Here is a 13,456-nt window from a genome sequence, read left to right as displayed (position 1 = left end):
GTGCCACTGTGCCCCATTTTTGAAACACATTTTGAGATAAAAGAATATGACATGTTCTGCCACTTTTAACAAATAAAGATTTCTAGTCCTTAATACTGAAAGAAATCACCAAAGTTTCCCAGCGATTCAGGAGCCTGATATAGGAGGATCGCAAATTCAAGCCTAGCCTGGGCAATGTGTGAAGACCCTGTTTCAAAATAAAATAAACAGGGCTGGGATGTAGCTCAATGGTAGAGTGCCCCTGGATTCAATCCCCAGTACTATAAAAACAAGACATAAATCACCAATGTGATTGCAAATCACAAATGAAATATAATTAAATTTATGGACAGGTAATTGCACTTGATTTACAAGATGTAAAAGTGGGGGCTGAGGTTGTAGCTCAGTGGTAAAGTGCTTGCCTAGCATGTGTGAGGCACTGGGTTCAATCCCCAGCACCACATAAAAATAAATAAAAGATACTGTGTGTTCATCTACAACTAAAAAAAAAGTGGGGGGGAGAGGGAATTCTTTTTAAAGACAGAGGAATGAGCAAATCTGCTTAAAGGAGTTGCATATCTGGAGATTAAGATTGGAGAATAGATCAGAGTTTTAAAAATTATTATTATAAATATTTGGTACCACTTTATAATATAGTGGCACCTGCCTGTAATTCCAGCTGCCTAGGAGGCTGAAGCAGGAGGATCATAAGTTTGAGGATACCCTCAACCACTTAGCAAGCCCCTGTCTCAAAATGAAAAATAAAAAATCCTTGGAATGTAGCTCAGTGGTAAAATAGCCCTGGATTCAATCCCCTAGTACCGTTAAAAAAAAAAAAAATTACACTCATATAATATGGCAATTAAACTCTACAAGAAATGTTTTCTATGTAGAAAATAAGAGATCCTGAAACTTATAGTTTCAAAATCTTCAATTATTCCTGGAAGATGTTTGGCATGGATTGTTAAAAAGATGTTTTATAAGCACTTAAAAGAATTGACCCTAGATGCCAGCGTGGGCCCATTAAGGGCAAGTTCATTCACTTGACAAGTATTTTTTGTGAACCTTCTGGGTTCCAGTTACTGCGCAAGACACAGTGATGAAGCAGAAAACAAAACAAGCACATTCCTGCCCCTTGTGGAACTCTGGTGAGAAAGACAGATAGTAAAAATCACAGCATAATTACAACTTGTGATAAGTGCTAGGAAAGAGAACACAGATTATGTGAACACATGATGAGCTCCCAGTGGAGTTAGCCTCATGGAGTTGGGGGTGGAGGGCGCAGGAGGCAGAGCTAGAGAAATCCTCTGTGATCCTGGAAGTAGTATAGAAACAGAGCCTGGAAGGATGCGTAGAATTTAGGTGGGCAAAATGTGAACAGCACTACAGAGGAAACCCCAGGAGAAAAAGGCGCGAGACAGCAACAAGGCCTAAACGAGAAGGAGATTTTAGGAAGGAGACCATCCAGGCAAGTGGGTACCATATTGCACAATCAGGAACGAGGACCTTTTTTGAAATGACTACGGGATGAGTAGATCCAAGAAATAAAAAAGCACTTAAAGAAATCGAAACTAGGTGCCAAATAAAATATTTGTTTTCAGACAGTTGATCAAAATGCTTGGGAAGAACCAATTTTCTCTTCTAAAATCCTATCCAAAATCCACTCACTTCTTCTATCCTCCCTAGATTAAGCCACACCATCTCTCCCTGGGCACATTACTACCAATCTTTTTTTTTTTTTTTTTTTTTAAGTTAAGTTATAGAGGGACACAGTATCTTTATTTTGTTTATTTATTTTTATGTGGTGCTGAGGAGCGAACCCAGTGCCTCGCATGTGCCAGGTAAGCTCTTTGCCACTGAGCCACAACCCCAGCCCCTAATCTTCTTTTTAAATATTTCTTTAAGTTGTCAATGGACCTTTTTAAAAAATTTTTTTAAATACACATTTTCTTTTTTAGTTGTAAGTGGACACAATACCTTTTTTATTTTTATTTTTATGTGGTGCTGAGGATTGAACACAGTACCTCACACATGCCAGCCAAGCACTCTACCACTGAGCTACAACCCTGGCCCCACCCCACCCCCCTTTTTTTTCTTTCTACAAGGAATTGAACTCATCAGTGCTTAACTACTGAGCCACATCCCCAGCCCATTTTTTTTTTTCTTTTTAAATTTTAAGACAGGGTCTTGCTACATTGCTTAGGGCCTCACAAAATTGCTAAAGCTGGCTTTGAACTTGTGATCCTCCTGCCTCAGCCTCCCAAGCCACTGGGGTTATAGGCAGGTGCCACTGTGCCCCGCTAGAATCCATTCTCTATACCGCATCTCTGAGTGATCAAGAACCTAAATTTGAATGTCTTTGCTCTCCAGTGGCTTCCCACTTGTCACAGGTTTTACCTGAGTTCACTACAGATACAGAGATGGAATTCAGGATTTGAGATGTTTGTTTAAGGTTTAATGTCTGTGAAAGAAAGGGAGAGGAAGCAGGTGCAACAGAGAAAGATCAGTGCTGTAACCCAACAAAGCTTTTGCCAACCCATCAGGGGGCTCTGAGACAGGTATCGTCGATCGATAAGAATTGGTCAGGATGTCTGATCAGAATGACTGGTCACTCAGTCTCTAGATGTGGTGGTCTGCTGCAGGAAGTATATGCCCTTTTATAGCAGGGCTCTCTGTAGTTGAGGCAGACCCTGAAAGAGCTGTCAACTCTGGCTATTTGCTGACCATGCTTCCTGTCTGGGCTTGAAGCCTAAACCCTTCTGAAGGCCTCTGAACTGGCCATTCCCCTTGCTTGGAATGTTATACTTCAATCTTCATGGAGCCAATCTCTTCTAAAGTTATTTGACTCCCTCTTTAGTTCCTAGAGTTGCACCATTTCTTTTTTTTCATCTTTACCTTTTAGTTGTAGTTGGACACAATACCTTTGTTTTTATGTATTTATTTTTATGTGGTGCTGAGGATCGAACCTAGGGCCTCACACATGCTAGACGAGCACACTACCGCTGAGCCACAACCCCAGCCCGTGTTGCACCATTTCACTTTCATCATGCACTCAAGTAAAATTATCTAAATTATTTAATTTTTTGTTTACAAGTATCTCATCAACTAGAATGTAAATTTGATGAGGGTGTAGGTCTGGTCTGTTTTGTTCATTGTTTTAACCCCAGTCAACCCAGTTGGTACCTGGAACACCATAGATTTCCTTCCTCTCCCTCCTCTCTCTCTCTCACGTCATTGTTGTTGATAACAGATTGAACCCAGGGGCACTTAACTACATCCAAGCCCTTTTTATTTTAGGATAGGGTGTCACTAAGTTGTTGAGGCTGGCTTTGAACTTCTAATCCTCCTACCTCAGCCTCCTGAGTAGCTGGGATTACAGACGTGCGCCACCATGCCCAGCTCCTTCCTTTCTTTTTAGTACTGGGGGCTGATCTAGGGGTGCTCTACCACTGAGCCACAACCCCAGCCCTTTTTATTTTGAGACAGGCTCTCATTAAACTGCTGAGGCTGACGTCCAATTTGTGATCCTTGAATGTCAGCCTCCCAAGTCACTGGAATAACAGGTGTGAGCCACCATTCCCTGGGATTACACATGTATATAACTGTGCTCAGCCACAGTAGACTTTCTTTTTTTTTTTTTTTTTTTTTTTAAAGAAAGTCTTTTTTTTTTAATATTTATTTTTTAGTTCTCGGCGGACACAACATCTTTGTTTGTATGTGGTGCTGAGGATCGAACCCAGGCCGCACGCATGCCAGGCGAGTGCGCTACCGCTTGAGCCACATCCCCAGCCCCACAGTAGACTTTCAATAAATATTTGTTAAATTGAGTTGGATGAGTTGCAGAAATGTTTGTTGAATGAGGCCATAGGTAGCTACAGTTTTGGTTAATTGGACAAATTTACACAAATAATATTTATTAGGTCTTTAAGATTAACCAAAAGAGAGATTACTAGTTGACTGATACAGATTTGTCTGGCCCTACTGAGCAGTTAAAAGTCAAAAAATAATTCACATAGACAGAAATGTTATAATGATACAAATTTCTGATGATACAAAGCTGGGAATATGGAGGCCGTTTTCCAGTTCAGAAGGACCTGAAATTTCTGGAACAACAGAATAGATAATAAGTTGCAGTGTTTTATTTTTACAATGAACTATTGTACATTAATGAAAGTGAGTAAACTACTTTCATCTAAAACAGAAATTTCACAAAGATAATTTGAGGGCAATAAAGCAGACACACACAAAAAAGAGGATAGACTGCATGATTCTATTTCATATACTTCAAAGCCAGGCAAAAAAGTATTCTGTGGTGTTAAAAGTCAGGACTGTAGTTCTCTTTAGGAATGTCAATGTTTGGGAAGAGCATGAAGAGGGCTTGTGAGGTACTGGTAAGGTCTGTTTCTTGACCTGGCTGGTAGCCACGTGGATATGTTTACTGTGTGATAATGAATCAATCTGTGCACTTATGATTTGTGTACATTTTTTTTTTTTTGCAGAGAGAAAGTGCTTGAACCATGTCATTCCCAGAATTTTTATAATAATTTATTTGTTTTAATTAGTTATACATGACAGTAGAATGCACTTTGATATATCATATATAATGGAATATAATTTTTCATTCTTTTGATTATACATGATGTAGAATCCTACTGGTGATACACTTTTATATGTACATAGGGTAATAATGTCTGATTTGTTCTACTCTCCATCCTACCCCCATACCCACTCCCCTCCCTTCACACCCCTCTACCTATAAAGTAACTCTGTTCTTCCCTAGCCCCACTACATTGTGAAAAACATTCTGCCTTTGGTTTTTTGGAATTGGCTTATTTTGCTTAGCATAATATTCTCCAGCTCCATCCATTTACTGGAAAATGCCATAATTTCATTCTTTAAGGCTGAGTAATATTCCATTATATATATACCACATTTCAAAAATTTTTATTCTTTTTTTTTTTTTAAAGAGAGAGTGAGAGACAGAGGGGGACAGAGAGAGAGAGAGAGAATTTTTTTAACATTTATTTAGTTTTTCTTAGTTCTTGGCGGACACAATATCTTTGTTGGTATGTGGTGCTGCTGAGGATCGAACCCGGGCCGCACGCATGCTAGGCGAGCGCGCTACCGCTTGAGCCACATCCCCAGCCCCCAAAAATTTTTATTCTAATTTGTTATATATGACAGAAGAATGGACTACAGTTCATATTACACATATAAAGCACAATTTTTCATATCTCCGGTTATATACAAAGTATATTCTGTACCACATTTTTTTTTTATTCATTCATCTGTTGAAAGGCACCTGGATTGGTTCCATAGTTTAGCTATTGTGGGTTGAGCTGCTATAAACATTGATGTGGCTGCATCACTGTAATATGCTGATTTTTAAAAAATTCTTTTAAAAAAATATTTATTTATTTATTTATTTTAGTTGTGGATGGACACAATACCTTTACTTTATTTATTTTTATGTGGTACCAAGGATTGAACCCAGGGTCTTGCATGTGCTAGGCGAGCACTCTACCCATGAGCCACAATCCCATCCCATGTAATATGCTGATTTTAAGTTCTTTGGGTATAAACTGAGAAGTGGGATGGCTGGGTCAAATGGTGTTTCCATTCCAAGTTTTCTGAGGAATCTCCATACTGTTTTCCAGAGTGGTTGCACCAATTTGCAGTCCTACCAGCAATGTATGAGTGTGTCTTTTTCCCCCACATCCTCTGATTGATTTGTGTACATTTTATATGTAATGTCACACATGGATTTTAAATTTGGGAAATGTATTTTATTTTCTAATTAAAGCTTTTGCTCATGTATATTTCCCAAATATGAATGAAAGAATTTTAATATTTCGACAGGGTTCATGGCTATTGATTTTGGTAGATAATCCAAATTATATTTATTAAATAGTTTCCTTTGATCTCTTGTTTCACAGGGTTTGTATAAGAATGGCTGCTGAGGGGCTGGAGTTGTAGCTCAGTGGTTGAGCACTTGCCTCACATGTGTGAGCCACTGGGTTCGATCCTTGGCACCACAAAAAATAAATAAATAAATAAAAATAAAGATATTGTGTCCATCTATAACTAAAAAAAAATATTTTAAAAAAAGAATGGCTGGTGAATAGGCTATAGTGCTCTTGCTACAGGGATGTTGGGTAAAGGGCATTTTCATGTGCTGGTTACTGAAAGATAAAGTGTTATAGGCTTTTCAAAAAGCCATCTGACAACAGCTATTATTTTTAAAATGCATAGAGTACTTTACCCAGTAATCTTAGTCCTGGGTATCTATTCTATTGAGCTAAAACTACTAGCTTAATTAAACTATTGAGTTAAAATACCATAGGACATATATACAAGAATATTAGCTGGGTGTGATGGTACAAGCTCGTAATCCTAGTGGCTCGGGAGGATGAGGCAGGAGGATCAAATTCAAAGCCAGCCTCAGCAGTTTAGCCAGGCTCTAAGCAACTTAGCAAGATCCTGTCTCAGAATAAAAAATAAGAAAAGGGTTTGGAATATGGTCCAGTGGTTAAGCACCCCTAGCTTCAATCACTGGGTACCCCCCCCAAAAAAAAAGTGGTCACTTTTTCGAGAAACTAAAGAAATTCATCAATAGCACATATACTATTGGAAATCTAGTAGGGTGCAATGTACACACCTATAACCCTAGATCTTTGGGAGGCTGAGATACAATTTTGAGTTTAAGACCAGGTTGGGTAACACAGTGGGACCCTGTCTCAAAAAAAAAAAAAAAAAAAAAAAAAGAGAAAAGAAAAGAAAAGGAAAAAAAAAAAGAAAGAGAGAATCTTAAAGGAAGGTTGTTAGTTTTTAGATACCTTTTATGAATTCCAAATACAAAAAAGATAAATTGATTACTCAGTCCCAATGTCAAGTTGTAATGGAAGATGGCTTTCCAGGTTAGGACAGAAGTTTATCATTTTAATCTAGAGAATTTTTTTGTCACCTGTAGAGAATATTACAAAGTATGACTTGTCTTTGTTTTGAATTAAATTTGCTCTAAAATATTTTTAAAAGTAGCCACTTTCTTTTTTTTTTTTTTTTTTTGGTACTTTGGTACTGGGGATTGAACCCAGGGTACTTTACCACTGAGCTACATCCCAGACCTTTTTATTTTTTAATTTTTAAAATTTTTTTTGGTATAACTCCATATTATTTATAACCACAAGGATGGGATCCTAATTAGAATAAGTTATACTCCGTATATGTGTAATCTATCAAAATATACTTTACTGTCATGTATGTATTCAAAGAACAAATTAAAAATTTTTTAAAAAAACCATTAAAAGGGCTGGGCATGTGGGTTAAACACCCATGGGTTCAACCCACGGTTAAAATTTAAAAAATGTTGTGCCTGTACTTTATTTTGCATGCCACGGAAATGACCAAATTTCCTTGCAGGTATATTATTCTTTTTATAAACTTTCAAAACCTCTTTCACTCTTGAAAAATCAGCCATAACCATTTTATATATAGTTTCTATTTTAGTCAAAGTTTTCCTGAATTTCTGCAATCAGATTCTATCCAGAATTCTCATTTTTAACCAAGAACTAGTGTCTCAGAGCCCTGTAGAAAGAGACTGCACCAGATATTTCAGTGTTGACACTTCAAATACTCCTGCGTACTTTTGATATCATACTTCAACAACTCTTTTTGGCGGGGTACCAGGGATTGAATTCACGGGCACTAAGCCACTGAGCCACATCTCCAGCCTATTTTTTTTTTTTGATAAAATATTATTTATTTTAGCCTATTGCATAAAAACAAAGTTGTACATTCTTAGTAATATACCATGTTATGTTTTGATACTTGTATACATTGCACAATGTTTGAATCGGGTTAAACATATTTATGGCCTCAAACATCTGTCATTTCTTTGTGGGAGAAACTTTCAAAATTCTTTCTTCTAGCTTTTTGAAATACACAGTATATTCTTGCAGTAATAAAATATTATGTATATTTTACCACTACAAAAAAATGATCCATTTAAAACAAAAATAAACCCTTGTACATCTCCCAGAAAATATTTTTTATCCATTTATTTATTTATTTTTGCATTACAATTCTTAACACACCATTATACCATGATTTATCATATCTCTGATTATATATAAAGTATATTGACACCAAATTCACATCTTTATGCATGTATTTTGTATCAGATCTTTTTATTTTTGAGACAGAGTCTTGCTAAGTTGCTGAGGATCTTGCTAAATTGCTGAAGTTGACCTTGAACTTTCAATTCTCCTGTCTCAGCTTCCCAAATCGCTGGCATTACAGGTGCATGTCACTGTACCCAGCAAAAAGCAGTCACTTTTTAAATGACACACACACAAAAAATCTGTTTTGAATATGAGTGTATTTCTATTTGTCTATATGTAGTTATGCCAACATTGAGAAAAAAGTGGTTAACAATTAATTTGTTAAATTGATTACTGAGAGAAATAGGGAAGAGGTAGAGTCAAGAGAAAAAGGAAAAATAAAATAAGAACCACAGGATTTTTTGGTAAGTTCTATATGAGCCAATGATCTCACATCACAGGTAAAATGTCACATGCAGTCTTCATACTGTATCCAAATAAAGGACATAATAATCTCAATGTAACTTGTGCTGTTCAACCAAAGTTAGCATATTGTATGAACTTCTGCACACCACAATAATCCCCCATCAATTCTTGTTGATAAAAGAAATAAATTATTTTCCTCATTATAGGAAGAAAGGTTAAGAATCAGTCAAACCTGGGTTCTAGTTTCTTTCATCACCTATTTAGTTCTGTGGCCTTGGGCCCCAGTCTCCTTATCTGTGCAATGGGAATATCCTCAAGGATAGGAACTACATGCTAGGAAACAACATCTAGCAGAAACTAATAAATAATTCATGTTGTCATTGTTGTTAAAGTTAGTATTTATTGTGAAAATTAGACCTTACCTTATTCAAGGCAATAAAAACAGGACCACCATCTTACCTGCCAGAAGTGACCACTGTGAACCTTTGAATGTTTGTGCATTAATTCAATGTGATCTGTTCTGAGGCTCTAAGCAACTCACCAAGACCCTGTTTCTAAATAAAATATTAAAAAGGGCTGGGGATGTGGCTCAGTGGTTAGTTGGCCCTGGGCTCAATCCCCAGTAGGTGGGCAGGGAGAACTACTTGCTGGATGTATATGTATATGTATTAGATTCACAGCCCACATAAGATAATATGTGTGTTTCTTTCTTAGTAAACACTGGGTGGCGAGGGTAATTCTAAATTCATCCCATGAAGTTAATAGGAAATTCCTAGCATACGTCAGTTAGAGGATCTCCCGCCTACAAAACTGAGGACGTGCAATTCCACCAATGAATCCCATTAGGTATGGAGAAAGAAATCAAAGGGAGGCGTGGGCCTGTGAACAGTTTACATCTTCAGGTACTGTTTATCTGCTTTTTTTTTTTATATATATATTATTTTGGGTTTCTTCCTGACAAAAATGATTGACCTGGCAAAAATTCATAGTAATTACTCAAGAGAAAGGAAAAAGAAGAAAGAAACAAACAAAAAATACATGTGTGTAGTTGGGGAGAAAAATCTAAGAACATGGTGTTGGTGGGAGAGAAGACTAAAAGTCTGTGGAAGACACACCCAAATGCTTTTGATGTTTGACCAATTATTATCTTATTATTCTTCCTGCCATAGATGCAGCTGCAATTTTTGTTACAGGATGTTTAAAAAGATTAAAGAGAAGCTGTAGTAGGGTTCTGAGGTGATAAGAGTTTCTAGAATATGTATTTATGGACGTTTAGACTATAAGTTCCTGTACATTCTGAGAATAAACCATCTATTTGTTTTTCTTTTTTTCAAAGAAACAAGTAAAATTTGTATTTCAATATGGCTGCTTCCTGCAGCCAGTGATATAGGAATAATAGAGGAAAGAGAGGTTGGAGGTGGTTCAATCCGTGGCCCCTGCTGGTTCTTAATTAGCTTTGAGCTTCGGGTCCAAAATGTTTTATCTCTATATTATACAAGTGTTCGGAATTTATTTGGATTCCACCTGTTTATCACGAATGGGATTCATCTATTGTTCTAGAAGGAGAATTGTGTGGAATTTGTTACTACAATCTTCTAATATAAAGATGAAAGTAAAAAAACAAAACCCACGTATTTTTTGCTAGAGGAGTTTGGAGTTGAAGTTGGAATGAATTGAATTGATTCTGCGTTAGAAGAGTATGCTATAGTATCGTAAATTTAGAAAGTGAGTTCCTGGTTTTCAAGATTTTCTGTTTTTATCTTACATCATAATTGGCAAAGACCATTAAAAAGGTCTTTGGGGGCATATTCTCAAAATTACTGATGTTAGTCATGAATCACTTGCTTGTTAATTTCAATCCTTTCTCCTAGCAACCTAGGCGAATACTTTGTACGAACTTGCTCAATCACTCTCTGGATGTATACATGTGGGCATAATTTTTTCTTAGGTTTTTTTCTATTTGCAAATTAGTTGTAGACAAGATGCTCCTTTCTTCTAAATAGTCAAGTGCATATTTCCTAAAAGCATTGGCATTCTTTTTCATGTCCACAGTACAATTATGAAAATAAGAAATTGATATTGATTCATATGTGCAAGGCCGAAGTTCAACCCTCAACACCACAAAGAGAAAGAAAGAGAAATCAATGATTTCTGCTTCAATAGCATTTTCTAATCTACAGACCTCATTCAAATTTTGCTCAGGTGTCCCAGTAATGTCAACTATGGTAAAAGAAATTCCAGACCATACATTGCATTAAGTTGTCAAGTATCTTTAGTCCATAATCTAAAAGTAGGTTTTCTGCATTTTGTCTTTCATGACCTTGAAATATTTGAAGAGTTACAGACCAATGATTTTGTAGAATGTTCTCCAACTTGAGTTGTCTGATGCTTCTTCATGATTAGATTCAGGTTATGCATTCTTAGCAGGAATACCACAGAAGCGATGTGATCTGTACATAATATCTGGAGTTGATTTGTTCCATTACTGTTAAAGTTAATTCTGATGACTTGGTTAAAGTGATTCCTGCCAGGTTTCTCCACTTCAAAACTACTGATTTTCTTTTTTTTCCCCCTCAATATTTATTTTTTAGTTGGGCACAATATCTTTATTTTATTTATTTTTACATGGTGCTGAGGATCGAACCCAGGGCCTCACACATAACAGGTAAGAGCTCTACCAGGCAAGCGCTCTACCGCTGAGCCACAACCCCAGCCCTAATTTTCTTTTTACAGTTAACAAATATCTTGTTATAAGATACTATGAGACTGTAAACATTCTGTTTCTCATCAAAATTTTATCCATTAATTTTATCGTCCAATATGTTTCTTAACTGAATCAATTTTACTATAGTAATTGTCAAATATTAATATTTTTTCTCTTCTTTTAAAATTTTGAAACAGAGCTTTGCTAAGTTTCCAAGGCTGGCCTCAAACTTTTCTTCTTTTGTTACCTGGAATTGAACTCAGGAGCACTTAACCACTGAGCCGCATCTCTCTAAGTTGCTGAAGCTGGCTTTGAACTTGTGATCCTCCTGCCTCAGCCTCCCAAACTCCTGGGATTACAGATGTGTTCCATTGCACCTGGCTAACTTCAAACTTTTGATCCTCCTACCTCAGCCTTCTGAGTCACTGGGATACAGGTATGCCATCACACCTAGCCCAAATGTGATTTTATAATTCCATTTTTTTCTATATTTTTGGTGGCATTCTACTGTTAATAAAAATTTTATCTTGAACATTTATTAATACCAGTATGAATTCATAGTCCTATTTTATTCAATGAATTGTAATCGCATGCGTGTGTGTGTATGTGTGTGTGTGTGTGTGTGGTGTATGGTCTGGGGATTAAACCCAGGGGCACTCTATCCCTGAGTTACATCCCTAACCCTTTTTATGTTTTTTTTATTCTGAGACAGGTTTCACTAAGTTGTCCAGGCTGGCCTCAAACTTGGGATCCTCCTGCCTCAGCCTCCTGAGTAGCTGGGCTTACAGGTGTATGCCACCACTCCTAGCGTACAATCTATTGTTGACAGTATTTATTCGGATGCTCAAATTGTCTCCAATGTGGACAGTGGAAGTCTCTTCAAACTATTCCATATGTTCTCAAAATTCTTTGAGCCTCCTAATTTTATGAGACAACAGGCTTGTCTTGTACATTCCTAGCACCAAACCTGAACTCAAACTTTTCTCTTAGAAACTCTTGTTCCTCTAATGGACAATATTTAATAAAAAGATCTAGGGTCTAGGCTGAGACAGGAAGATCACACGTTCAAAGCCATACTCAATGTGTTGTGTGCCTGAGCCCAGTAGGGTCCAGGGAGACACCAGCTAGGTGCAGGGGAGGAGGCAGAGGCCACAACTTGAGAGGGGCCCCAGCCCCTCCGCACCTGTGTCTGCTACAGCCGGTGTGAGAAAAAGAGACAATCCTTCCCTACCTCCCTGAAAATCAAGAGTTTGGGCAGAACTTTTTAGCCCACACCAAGATACTAAGGAGCCAGATGAAAAGTACAGACTATGGTGCTGAAACAAATCAAAAGGAATCTGGTGATTTGGCCGCCCAGCACAATGTTCTGCAAGTCCAGTGGGGATGATATGTTTCATTGGCAAGCCACTGTTATTATGGTACCTAATAATAGCCCATATCAACCTGGTATGTTCTTTTTATTTGGCTCGGGATGTGTGTGTAGGTGTGTGTGTGTGGTGTGTGAGTGTTCTCACTGGACTGAAATCAGGTGCATTCAACCACTAAGCCACATCCCCAGCCCTATTTTGTATTTTATTTAGAAACAGGGTCTCAGTTACTTAGTGCTGGCTTTTGCTGAGGCTGGCTTTGAACTCTCGACCCTCCTGCCTTAGCTTCTCGAGATGCTGGGATAATAGGTGTGCGCCACCATGCCCCTAGCGGCGTATTCTTTTTGATAATTCATTTTCCTACAGCAACACCTTCAAACCACCTAAGGTTGCATTTACAAAAAGAATTTGTCATCCAAATATTGACGGTAATGGCAGCATTTATCTCAATATTCTAAAATTAGAATGGTCTCCTGCTTTAACTATTTCTAAAGTTCTTTTATCCACTTGTTCACTGCTATGTGATCCAAACCCAGATGACCCTTTAGTGCCAGAGATTGTACCTATCTATAAAAGAGACAAGAGATAAGTACAACAGAATATCTCAGGAATGAACTCAGAATTATGCCATGTGACGCTATTTTAAAGTCAGAATAACCTGCATTATAGCTGGAATAAATTTTAAATTTACTGTTCTTTTGTTTTTTTTTTTTTTATTTTCTTATACAGTTGCTCGCCTACCAGACTTCATCTTTTTTATTTTTTGTTTATCACCCTCCATTCATTCTCATGGTTATCTGAGAAGACTTGAGTTCTGCCAGCTTTGGACAAAAACTGCTTTTTAGAAACTATAAAATAGTTACAAGAGAAAAGTTGCCCAA

The 13,456-nt window shown here is 37.3% G+C and overlaps 1 protein-coding gene and 1 pseudogene across 1 annotated transcript in view; one reads left to right on the top strand and one right to left on the bottom strand.

Annotated features, from left to right (window-relative positions):
* The window catches only part of Lrig2 (leucine rich repeats and immunoglobulin like domains 2), a 165,100-nt gene that overhangs the window by 100,035 nt on the left and 51,609 nt on the right, over positions 1 to 13,456 (bottom strand). The window lies entirely within an intron of this gene.
* On the top strand, positions 12,597 to 13,210 carry LOC106145285 (ubiquitin-conjugating enzyme E2 D3-like; annotated as a pseudogene).

The sequence above is a fragment of the Ictidomys tridecemlineatus genome, chromosome 11 (assembly GCF_052094955.1).
Source record: "Ictidomys tridecemlineatus isolate mIctTri1 chromosome 11, mIctTri1.hap1, whole genome shotgun sequence".
Classification (NCBI taxonomy): domain Eukaryota; kingdom Metazoa; phylum Chordata; class Mammalia; order Rodentia; family Sciuridae; genus Ictidomys; species Ictidomys tridecemlineatus.
Note: the sequence above shows the minus strand (reverse complement) of the source record. Positions and strands in the feature narration are given on the sequence as shown.